The sequence below is a fragment of the Piliocolobus tephrosceles genome, chromosome 15 (genome assembly GCF_002776525.5).
Source record: "Piliocolobus tephrosceles isolate RC106 chromosome 15, ASM277652v3, whole genome shotgun sequence".
Taxonomy (NCBI): domain Eukaryota; kingdom Metazoa; phylum Chordata; class Mammalia; order Primates; family Cercopithecidae; genus Piliocolobus; species Piliocolobus tephrosceles.
The window spans coordinates 68,339,261-68,351,188 of record NC_045448.1 but is presented as its reverse complement, the minus strand read 5'-3'; positions in this window follow the sequence as shown (position 1 = coordinate 68,351,188).

The window sequence follows — 11,928 nt, the reverse complement described above, 5'->3', positions numbered from 1 at the left end:
GAGATTTAGAAACTTTTCCAAGGTCACACAGCTTGGAAGTAACAGAGCCAGGGTTTGAATTCAGAGTCCGGCTACGGAGTCCAGATGCTTAACCACTAAGTTATGCCACCAAAAAAATAATCAACTATTTATAACCTCAGGTTTTGCTGTTAAGGAAATAAACGTAATGCTGTGGAAAACAAGGGAGTACCCTTAGCTAGTCTGGTCTTGGAAGGTGTTTGTGAGATGACATCTAAACTGAGACCTGCACGGGGAAAAGGACCATTGTCATGTGAAGGGATGCGGAGAGCAAATTATAAGCAGAAAGAACAGCAAGTGCAAGGCATCTGAAGTCAAAGAATGTTGTTCTTTCTGAGAACCGCCTAAGCCTGGAGCATGCAGGTGGTGGGGAAAGAGATGGGAGGTGAGGCTGGGGAGGTCAGAAGGGCAGATCACATGAGGAGATAAGCGGTATAGATGATGCAGAGCCTTGGAGGATAGGGGAAGGGGTTCAGATCCTATTCCCATGTCCTGGGAAGCCAGTAAGAGTTTATGCAGGGAAGTGAGGCAATCTGACTGCTGATTTGACTGCTGAAAGGAGAGTGGATTGTAGGGTGCAAAAGTAGAAGCAGCAGAACCCAGCCAGAGTTGATCTGAGGGGTCCAGTTGAGAGATGTGTGTGGCTTGCACCACAGAAGCGTTATGGGGATGAAGAGGAGAGCACAGACTCAAAACCTGATATGGAGGCAGAACCGACAGGAATGATTCTTTAGATGTGCATGTACACATGTGGGTATGTGTGTCAAAGTGTATATGTTTCTGAGGGGTAGTGTTGACAAAAGGGAGGAGTTGGATTACATGAGGACTTCCAATTTCAGCACATTGGGTACATGGTGCTGCTATTTACTGAGAGAGAAAAAAGTGTAGATGAACAGGTTGGCATGGGTGGGAATTATGTTTTCCTATTAGGATATATTCCTAGTAGGATATGTATTTGAGATTCTTATTTCCAAGTGGAGGTGTCAGAGAAGCAACCATGTCTTTCCATTATGTAGTTCTGGATCTGAAATAGAGTCAGCTCTTAGTATTTGTTGAATGAATTTCAGTGAAGAAGACCTCCCTGGTATGAAAAAATACAGAATTCCATAGCAGTTTACTATCGTCTGAAGGTTACTCTAGCAGAGATCAAAGCTTTACTTTGTATACTTGGGAATGACATAAAAATGTAAGCAACAATCACAACAACAAGCAAACAAACCACAGATTATAAGAGTCAATACATTAACTTAAATTACATGAAGGCATACATGACAGACACCAGAACCATCTTGAAAGTAGATTTCACCAGGTAGACACTGGGCATTGGAAGAGAAGATGGTATGAAGGTGTAAGTGCCTTGCAAGCATGTTCTATTTAATAAAGTATCTGCAGTGGCTAGCACAAGTGCTCACTGAATGCTATTTCAAATAAGGTATATAAGATGAATTTTGTCCAAGACCAATGCAGTTTAATTACAGTATATTTTGTGATAACAAATTCTCTAGAGAATTTGAATTGTCTGAAAATCATTTACCTTCTCATAGACTCATCATACCACTCCATACTTTGTTGTCCTCTTAGCTTTATTCAATGATTTCATACATATTAGGATCACAGAATTACTTGTATTATACTGAGGTGTGCAGAAAAAGTACAGTTTCCATGTTTTCTAAATTTGTTCTGATATCCTTTTTGTATTCTACCTGATTGGTGGAATGAAAACAACCACCAGTGCTGCCCTAGTTTTAATGCAGTCTGGTTCAAAACTTAGTCCAGTTGAGTAACCTGTCTCTTTGGAGTATTATTTCTTTCTTCTCTACACCTCTGCCCTCTCTTAGGATGGTGTCTGAGATGGGGAGAAAGATCTTCACAGCTTCAGAAAGAAGAGGTCTCCCCATGCTTCTCTCTGAGTGGGTGCTGCCTGGCATCCACTGGAATTTGCTTTAGCTGGCCACCTTCTCTAGACATTCTGCAGCTGATAAATTTGTGATAGGTTTCACAGCTCTGCCATGCTCCAGAGCTTTCCCTCCATTGCCTGGCCTCCTCTTGATCCTTACTGCCTCTGTAGATCCCTCTGAATCTCTGTAAGTCCTCCAAAGGGTTCCTGGAGAAGGCCGTGGGGTCATCCTGTCTCCGGGAAGGCCCTGTGGTTCTCTATTCAGAGTCTATGACACATGGGAACTGAAGGCTACTTAGAATTCCTTCTCTCAACCTGACCATGGCACTGTGTCTTCTTAACTCTGTTGGTCACCTTCTTCTCTTCAGGTCTAACTTATCACCTTGGAGAGGGAGTTCTGAGCACACACATGACTACCTGTTGCCCTGTCTGTATGTCCTTTCTTCTTCAGACCTCCAAGGGGAAGAAGAGGGTTTTTCCTTGTCATATTCTCCTTTTTCACATAGTGGCACCTGTCCTCTCTATTTCAATGAAGCTGAAATGCAGAAGAGGCATGAGGTATAAGGAAACATATTGGAAACTATTTCAAAAATATTATACTGGTTATACATATTTAAAGTCTGTGAATGCAGATGAGAGGGCTGAGGTAGTGTAAAATAAGGCCATGGAAAGTCTTGAGACATTCTTGATGACAAAATGCATTCATCCAGGAGAAAATTGGCCCCTGGAGGAAGACTATCACATCTCTTGGTTCTTTTGTTGCTATATTGAGTCTACACTGGCAAATAAAGTCTCACTTTTCCAGTATCCTAGAGCAGAGTGCCTAAAAAAATGAGATTGATTCCATTGAGCAACTGCTTATGGAGCCTACTGTGTATTCTTTACTCTGCTTAGTGCTATGGAGGAGAGAAAAGGTAAAGGGTATGTATACTACTCACAAAGAGGCTACAGACTTCTTTGGGAGATAGGACACATACCTATGAAGCAGTTGATTCAAGAGATCCTAGGTAGGGTAGTATTATTGGAGCAAGTGGCTTGGCATAGACAGTGATGCTAGAAGAAATGAGGAATGTGAGATCACTCTGAGCTTTGAGATCTCTAGAAATAATAGTCCATCCATGAGGCATTAAGGATGACTGTGTTAAAGACAAGTGCAGAGGTCTGGAAGATAGGGTGTGGAAAACAGGGAAGATGGAGGAGCAGCAAGAACCAAGACTTAGAAGTATGACTTCACTGTCCAATATGGTAGCCACTAGTCAAGGGTGGTTACTGAGCACTTAAAATAGGGCTAGACCAATTTCAGGTGTCCTGTAACCATAAAATACACTCCACATTTTGCAGTCTTGATATGAAAAAAGAAGAATGTAATGTGTCTCATTAATAATTTATAAATATTAGTAATGTGTTGAAATGATACTATTTGGATATATTGGATTAAAGCATATTTATTAAAATTAAATTTTCTTTTTTTAATTATTTTTTAAATGTGACTTCTAGAAAATGTAAAATTACATTTGTGGCTTGCATTAAATTTCTACTGGACAGCACTGGGAGAAAAAGATGTCAAAGGCGTTGCCTACTGAATGCGTCTGTGTCACCTAGAAGCTTCCTGTTTCTGAAGAAGAAGAATCCCTTTTATGTAAACAAGATAAAACAATAATAACAAAAACAAACTTCTAAAACTTCTGTGGAAAAGTAATTGTTCATTCAAAGTAACCAAAAATTCAGTAATATTTCTGTATGAACCCATATTGTAATAACCCTCTAGCAATTTTGTATGTATTTAAAAATGACAGATAAGACATTATCTGTAAGACAACCTGGGTGTATAAGAATCTGCAGCCCCTTTCATTAACTCTGAGGTCCCCTTGGAGTCTGCAGCTATAACCCTGGGGCTATAGCTGGGTGGGAATGGTGGGGCATTCAGAAAGAGAAAGCTGACTGTGTTGGGTAGAGCCTTGGACATCATGTATAGGAATGGGACTTTATTCCCTAGGCAGTAAGGAACCTTAAATACTCACACACTCTTTCAACCTCTCCTTTGCATGTCTACCCAGTGTAGCTTTTTGAGGTGCTCTTGTCATGGTGTTGAATTCTGTTCTTTCTGCAGCTTGGGTATCACTGTAGGTGCCCATGCTCTCTGAGGGAGGAAATTGAATGCAATTCTAAGAGATGGGTTTGAAACTTCCTGGGCATCCTCAAACCTCCTTTAGAGTTGCTGTCTAGCTCAGTAGCTCATGCCTGTAATCCCAGCACTTTGGGAGGCTGAGGCAGGTGGATCATGAGGTCAAGAGATCGAGACCATCCTGGCCAACATGGTGAAACCCTGTCTCTACTAAAAATACAGAAATTAGCAGGGTATAGTGGTGCACACCTGTAGTCCCAGATACTTGGGAGACTGAGGCAGGAGACTCGCTTGAACCCTGGAGGCAGAGGTTGCCATGAGCTAAGATCGTGCCACTGCACTCCAGCTTGGCAACAGAGTGAGACTCCGTCTCAAAACAAACAAACAAACAAACAAACAGAATCACTGTGCAGTATCTGGTCAAGTCTGCCAACTGACACCTTTTTGCAGGATTGGGTGACAGCTATAGAACTGTTATTGTCATGTAGCCAGAGACTCTGCTGGACTCTTATTTTCTATGTCTCTAAATAGCTTAAAATCCCTTCCCCGACTTGTGTTGAATGCCTGAAATCTGTTCTCAATGCCCAGGCCCTTCCTGGAAGAATCAAAGCATCTCACTTACCTGTCAGATAAAAGACATTCATGACCGTTGTCCAAAACCTGCTGCTCTTGGGACTGCTACCTGGGAAGCAGGTCTGCATGGGGCCATCCTCACAGGAGCAAAAGATGTGCCACCTCCGGATGTCTTGTGAGGTTGGTGATAATTACAGTCAATAAGGTCCATACCGCAGGGGTTAAAAGGAAATGTGATAAACTTGGGTAACCTTGCTGCTGTTTGGGACATAGAGCTTTTATTTATTGGATTCCTCAAACCTTTCTCAGGAGATTTTGTCCTGTAAGTCACGCTGACAGATTTATCCTGGACTCCTGTCATCAAAGGCTGTTTTCTCACTAAGCAGGTGGAAGGAAAAAGCCAAGGAAGGTAACTGTCAGCTGGGTGGTCGTTTGTGCATTGGTGCCATGAAGTGGACATATATTATACGTATTCTGCAAGGCCTTAGCTATCGCTTCTGCTTTGTCCTAGATCTTTCCTTTGTGACAGTAGTTGCCATCGGCATTCCCACATGATTGTCTGCAGCTGTAATTAGAGACGTAGGCCTCGCCCGTACAGCATGCATAGACTATCAGGATTCGTCTCACACATTGGTTGGTGAGGAAGGAGGTCCAGTTACATCCACTAAAAAAGGCCGGGCAAAATCCTACAATATAAAGCTTCCAAACAGCCTTTCTAGAAACACTTTCAAATTTGCAGACACACCATCACCACCACCATGGACAAGGGAAGGATTCCTATTTGACCTCTGTTCAACTCTGGTGGTGGAAGTTTTGTGGGGAGGGAATAAAGAGATGAAGAAAATAAAGGAAGAAATGGTAGAAAAATCATAGCATTTTAGCCCTAGAGAGATCTTAAAGGATTAGGGTCCAGAGCTTTTCAGTCTTTCTTTTACCGTGAAATTCTTTGTTCAAATGAAATTGCTATTGTTAACATTTGTTTAGCTCATACTGTAAACCAGCAACTGAGCTCAAAGTTTTACACATAAGTCTTCACAAAAACCCTAGGAGGTAGGTAGAGTTATTGTTTTCATTTTCCAGACAAGGGAATTGAGGCACGGAGGAGCTTTAAAAGCTTGCTTGCCTGAGGTAATACCCGAAGAAGTGGTGGAGCTGACTGGAGCCCTGGCAGCTAGTGTCAGAGCGGGTGTCATGAGCCAGACATGACGGGGATGTCCTCCAGAGACGTGATTTTCACTTCAGTGCTTTACTGGGGGAACCAACCAATGAACAGAAAATTAGAGGGCTGCTCTGGTTAAAGCTGGAGTGTGCTGTGGCCTGGGACTGATCCATGCACCCCCTCACCCCAGGGGAGTTAAGGAGAGTTAGGGGAGTCAAGCGACATCTGATCTAGGAGTGTCCTCACATGTTCTTGGTTGATGGAGCTGAGAAGCTGTGTTTGGAAGGTGCTGAGCCTCAAGCCCAGCCATCTGGAGTCTCAGGTCACTGCCAACAAACCAAACTGTACCTGACCGCACCTGAAATCCTCTTGTACCAATTTCTCAGAGCTAATAATGATCAAGTAGGCCAAGCCCAAAGAATAATTAGAATATTTTATAGAAACAGAGAATTATAGTAGACCTAGGAAATGATACTGACCCTTCTAAGACCCTGCCAACAGCAGATGCAGCAAGAGTTTATGTCAAAGCCTGCATCTCCCGTAATGGTGCCCACTAAATGCTTGAGGGTCCATTCTCAGAATTTCTTACACAGTCCCAGGTGTTACCAGGGCTGTGTTCTTCAAGGTCTCACCTACTGTGTTCTTCCTGCCCTGCTGACACTTTAAAGTCTGATTCAGTTACTTCCGTGTGCAAAGAGTTCTTCTGGAAGACCTACTTATTTTTTTTTCTTTCTTTCTTTCTTTTTAAATTATACTTTATGTTCTAGGGTACATGTGCACAACATGCAGGTTTGTTACATATGTATACATGTGCCATGTTGGTGTGCTGTACCCATTAACTCATCATTTACATTGGGTATATCTCCTAATGCTACTTTTTAATAGGACATTTACTTTCGATTTCCTTCTCTTCTTACTCAGCTTTATCCTTCTCGAAGCAAAGGACGTGATTGTTTTGTGTTCGAAACAATCTGACCTGAGGTTAAAAGGTATTTACTTAATCAGTTGCCCACTGTGCATGTCCAAAGAGTTAATGCCTCAGCAACTCTTTCCTGGTTCCAGGAGGGACGTGAAAGGGCCCTTCAGAGTAAGAAGGGTGTAGGTGAGATCTGGAAAGATACTTGGGAAAAAGTTGGATTCTCTTTTGTGTCTCCATGCTGTACTCCCCATTATGAATGCTGTCTTACCTAAGGCCAGATCTGAGGATACAGGAGTAAAGGCTAAATGGTTGTATATCTTTGAAAGGAAAAAATACTTTTTTTTTTTTTTAACTTTCAAAAGTTCTTTTTTGTAACTAGGGTGGGCTTTCTTGTAACTGGCTCTTTCTTTTAACTAGGGTGACCTGCAAAGTGGTACAGGGCACCAAGCCCGGAGGACTGCTGACTTGGTTTAATGCTCTGCTGTCACCATCTTGAAATTCTTAATAATTTTAGAACATGGGGTTCTGCATTTGCCTTCTGCATTGGGTCCTGCAAATCATGTAGCTTGTCCAGCCTGCAATGCAATTGGGGATACATGTGTTTGTTTGTAGTGAAGGTGGGTTGGAAGAATTACGTTTGTGTGGGAGTTATCACCACTCTGGTTACCAGCCTTGTAATAAGAAACTGTTCTGGCATAAAAATATGTGTTTAATTCAGAGTTAAAAAGAACTATACTATATGAGAAGCATGTGATTATGCTGAATTTGGTATCTCACCTTTATAAGTTTAAAGACTACTTCCTTCTCAGTGCCTTGTGCTATTTTTGACTTACAGATCCTGACACTCCAGGGTATGACCTTTTCTAACCAACGCTTGCCTTGCTGGCAGTAAGGTTACCATGGGTCAAGGCCGAGCTGCTTCATCTGTCATTTTCCTGTTGGGTGCAGAATGAGACTTGATAATGAAATGAGTCAGGAGTTTCAGTATGGTTTTATCATCCTTCTAGTTGATAATATTTAAAATAAATCATCAGATTATTCTAAGATATTTCAGGTCATTATATTCCAAAGACCAAGTGTTATTTTTCAAGGCAAATGTTGAAAAATGCCAACATCATAAAAAATTAGTTTATTCACATAATCTTTAGTAAAGTCACGATAAAATATATATTGAGTTTTTCAAAGAAGATATTAGGAAGTAAATGTTTCATAATATGATTATAATTATTAGCAAGATTATAAATATCAGATTTGAGGTAGTATAATGGAGAAAAATAGTAAAATAAGAGAAAAGCATGAGTAGCTAAATTTTTTAAAAAGGATAATCCCTAATCTGATTTGTCAAGGAATGTCAGACATCAGAAGTTAACTTTGTTCTGTAATTTAAAGTGAGGCAAGGACCAATTAGGCCCTGCCGTCTGGTCCCATAGTGATTGTTGTTTGTAAGTATATTCTGAGCACTGTGCATGTGGGTCATTTTGACCTGTCATCTGCCCTCTCAGCTGTCTTAGAGAAGATTAAAAACTGACTCTCATTTTGGGAGATTGTGCAACGTGCTCAGGGGTCCTATGGTTTCTTCGGTGTGGACATCAAAAACTCAAGTATCTACAGGGGCCAAGCAGGTCACCAAAATGGGTGGTGCCCCTGGGTGGGGACTGGGTTGAACTGGAGAGCCATGTCCAGTCTTAAGTGAGCAGCATGTTCGTCAACTGACATTAGCTGAGCAGAGCAAATATGGTTGTCAGAGGTTCTGATTTCTCAACAGTTCTGATTTCTCTTCACTGGAAGATTTGAAAGGCTATCTAGTGAATCAATATCTGAAAATTCGGCTGTCCAAAAACATCTGTCACCATGGATTGCCCATACCCTGCGTAAGTGCACTGCTGTGGGCTGGGGCATATTGATAAAAGAAGAGGGGAGGTTATTTTCAGGGCTCACATTATTTTCTTAAACTAGAGGAAACCAATTCCTTTTATATTCAATTACAAGGCAGTCCTTTTTCTGGTTTTAATTTAGTTGACACTGGTCTCATTTCGTTCCTTCTTTATGGACTCCATCTTCCTAACTACAAAATAGGAGTGAAAACCTCCTGATTTTTTACTTCAGATTGAATATTAGAAAATATAATAAATAGATACAGATATTTCTGGCTGAGAAGTGTGCAACGAACAAGACCACCTAGAGAAGAGACAAAAACTTAACACTTTTTCTATTAATTGACTTAATGGACATGAAAAATGTGCATATCATTCTGACATGGTTTATGGAATGGGCATGTCCTGATGGGGAAATGGCCTAAAGTGACCACACCTTCTCTCATTTTCTTTCAATCCTGAAATTTTGTGAAGTCAAATGATTGATTTTTTAAAAGGATTTATGGGCGATTTTCCTTATTGGTGAGCTAGATAGACCAAGCTAAGAATTTTTAATCAGATTAGTAAATAAAATATCTTTCAAAGCCATTCTCACTTATCTGTGTCTGGAATAATAATCATTCCTGTGTAAAATTTATAGCTTGGGCTATTAAATTTTATGGTGTCAAATAACTAGAATATTAGAGTAGCTTGTGTCTTCCACTAGCAAATTTCATAGATTGCCCATCTCTCTTTATTCCTAAAGGAGAACCGAAATTGGTTTATTTTGCTAGAAATGTGTGGTGTGTGTGTGTTGTGTGTGTGTGTGTGTGCGCGCTGTGGCAGTATGTGTATATGCCATGTGTCTGAGTGTGTATATTTATGTGCTGTATATGTGTGTCGTGAGGGTATGTGTGCGTGTATGTGAGGTGGTGGTGTGTGTAGTGTGTGTGTGTGCTGTGCGTGGGTCTTTATGTGATGTGAGTGTGTGTGTGTGCTGTGTACATGTGCTGTATATGTGTTTTGTGGGGGTATGCCTGTATGTATGTGAAGTGGTGTGTGTGTGCTGTGCATGTGGTGTGGGTATATGTGCTGTATGTGTGCTGTGTGGGGGTGTGTGTGTATGTGATGTAGTGTGCGTGTAGCGTGTGTGGTGTGTGTGTAGCGTGGGTATATGTGTTGTGTGTGTGCTGTGTGGGGGTGTGTATGTATGTGATGTGTGCGTGTAGCGTGTGTGCTGTGTGTGTGCTGTGTGGCATGGGTATATGTGCTGTATGTGTGCTGTGTGGAGGTGTGTATGTATGTAATGTGTGCGTGCAGTATGTCGGGTGTGTGTGTATGTATGTGAGGTTGTGTGTGGTGTGTGTATGTGTTGTGTGTGTGTTGTGTGTGTATATGTGACGTGGTATGTGTGTACTGTGTGTGGTGTGTATGTGTATATACTGTGTGTGTGCTGTATGTGCATGTATGTGAGGTGGTGTGTGTGTGTATGCACTGTGTGTGTGCTGTGTTTGTGAGGTGGTGTGTGTATGCTATGTATGCGAGGTGCTGTGTGTAGTGTGTGTATGCTGGGTGTGTGTGGTGTGGGTATGTGTGGTGTGGGTGTGTGTGTATATGTATGTAAGGTGGTGTGTGTAGTTGTGTGTATGCTGTGTGGTGTGTGTAGTGTATGGTGTATAGTGTATGGTGGTGTGTTTGTGCTGTGTGTGTGGCGTGCATAGTGCATGTGCTGTGTGTGTGTTGTGGGTGTGTGTGTATGTGAGGTAGTGTGTGTGTAGTATGTTTGGTGGGTGTATGTGTTTATGTGAGGTGGTGTGTGTCTGGTGTGTGTAGTGTGGTCATATGTGGTGTATGTGCAGTGTGTATCGTGTTTGTATGTGCTGTGTGTGTATTGTATGTGTGTATGTGAGGTGGTCTGTGTGGTGTGTGTAGTGTGTGTATGCTGTGTGTGGTGTGTGTGTGGTGTTTGTAGTGTGTGTATGTGCTGTGTGTGTGTGAATATGAGGTGGTGTGTGTGTGTGGTGTGGGTGTGTGGTATGTGTACTGTGTTCATATGTGCTGTGTGTGCAGTGTGTGTTGTATGTGCTGTGTGTGTGTGGTGTGTGTGTATGTGCTGTGTGTGTATTGTGTGTGCGGTGTGTATCTATGTGTCTCTCCCTAAAGAGCCACTTTTGGTGTTCGCAGACTCAGTGCTATGGCCCCAGGCCCCTAGAGAACCCTGGGCTTCATGGATGCTGAGCTCTGTCTTCTTCCTTGCTTTTGCTGTTTTGATTTCATGCCATGTCTCCTCCTCTATCTCACCAGCTTGGTTCCTTGTCTCCTAGGACCTTCTTCAAAGCCAAGTGCAAATCTGCTAATGATTTGCTTCTTTCTCTCTAGCTTTCCCTTTCAATCCTGCGTTCTGAATCACGACGGGCTTCTTCCCACCACATTTCTCGTTTCCTCCCCTCGGCTGCTTTCTTCTTAACTCTGTACGTAAGATCTTTTCTTCACTTCTCACAATTAAGTTTACTGCTTCCTTCAACCCCACCAATTTAGATAATTTCTCTGATTCTTAGATTTTTTTTTCCTTGTTCCCAGCGCGTTTTTCTTTTTGTTCAGACCCATGTTCTTGCTCTTCTAGGCCCTGCTGTCTCCACTGAGAAATTAACTCACAGTTCCTCTCTCCTCCTTTTCTTCCTGCTCTTTGACTTGTGTTTACAATAGAGTAAAAGAAAGGAAGAAATGTAAAAGTGAGACACAAAGAGAATCAGTATGTGACGTGAATGAGGTAAATACACAAACTCAGTCCATGAGATGGATTCCACAGAGTCTCCCTTCTTTTTCCTCCCGTTTGCCTTGGTGAATTTTCTTCCCTGGAAGCATGACAGAGAAGGCCTGCCAGAGCTCAAAGGTCAGAAGACACAGTGATCACTTAGCCACCCGTTTGTTGGTGCCATAGCTAAAGGACAGGATGAGAACAACTGGCCTTTGAGAGTGTACACATACCAGTCATTTTATTACTGACACATAGCCCTTACTGACAACTGCTTGTCAAAGGGAAATGCCAGTTGTGAAGAATGAGCTGAGTGTCACCCCTCATCTGCGTTTAGGTCTCATCACATGGTAACTCAAGAGTAGCTCGTGCATCATCTGCAATTGATATCATGTCAGCTCTGCAGGACCGCGCCTGCCTTTCCCTTTCTAGTTTTGCTACAGCTCCGTGAGAAGGCTTCTGAGACCCCTTCCATCCTATCCCTTCAGGTTTGGGGCCAGATGCCATTTCTGCCCCTGGAGTTTTCTGAGGCTTGGGAACATTGCAACGTCTTGATGGCCAGCTCTGCTATTGATCTTGATTTCCTTAATCATTTCTCCATCCTCCTTCTGAAAATTTATGCCTGTTTC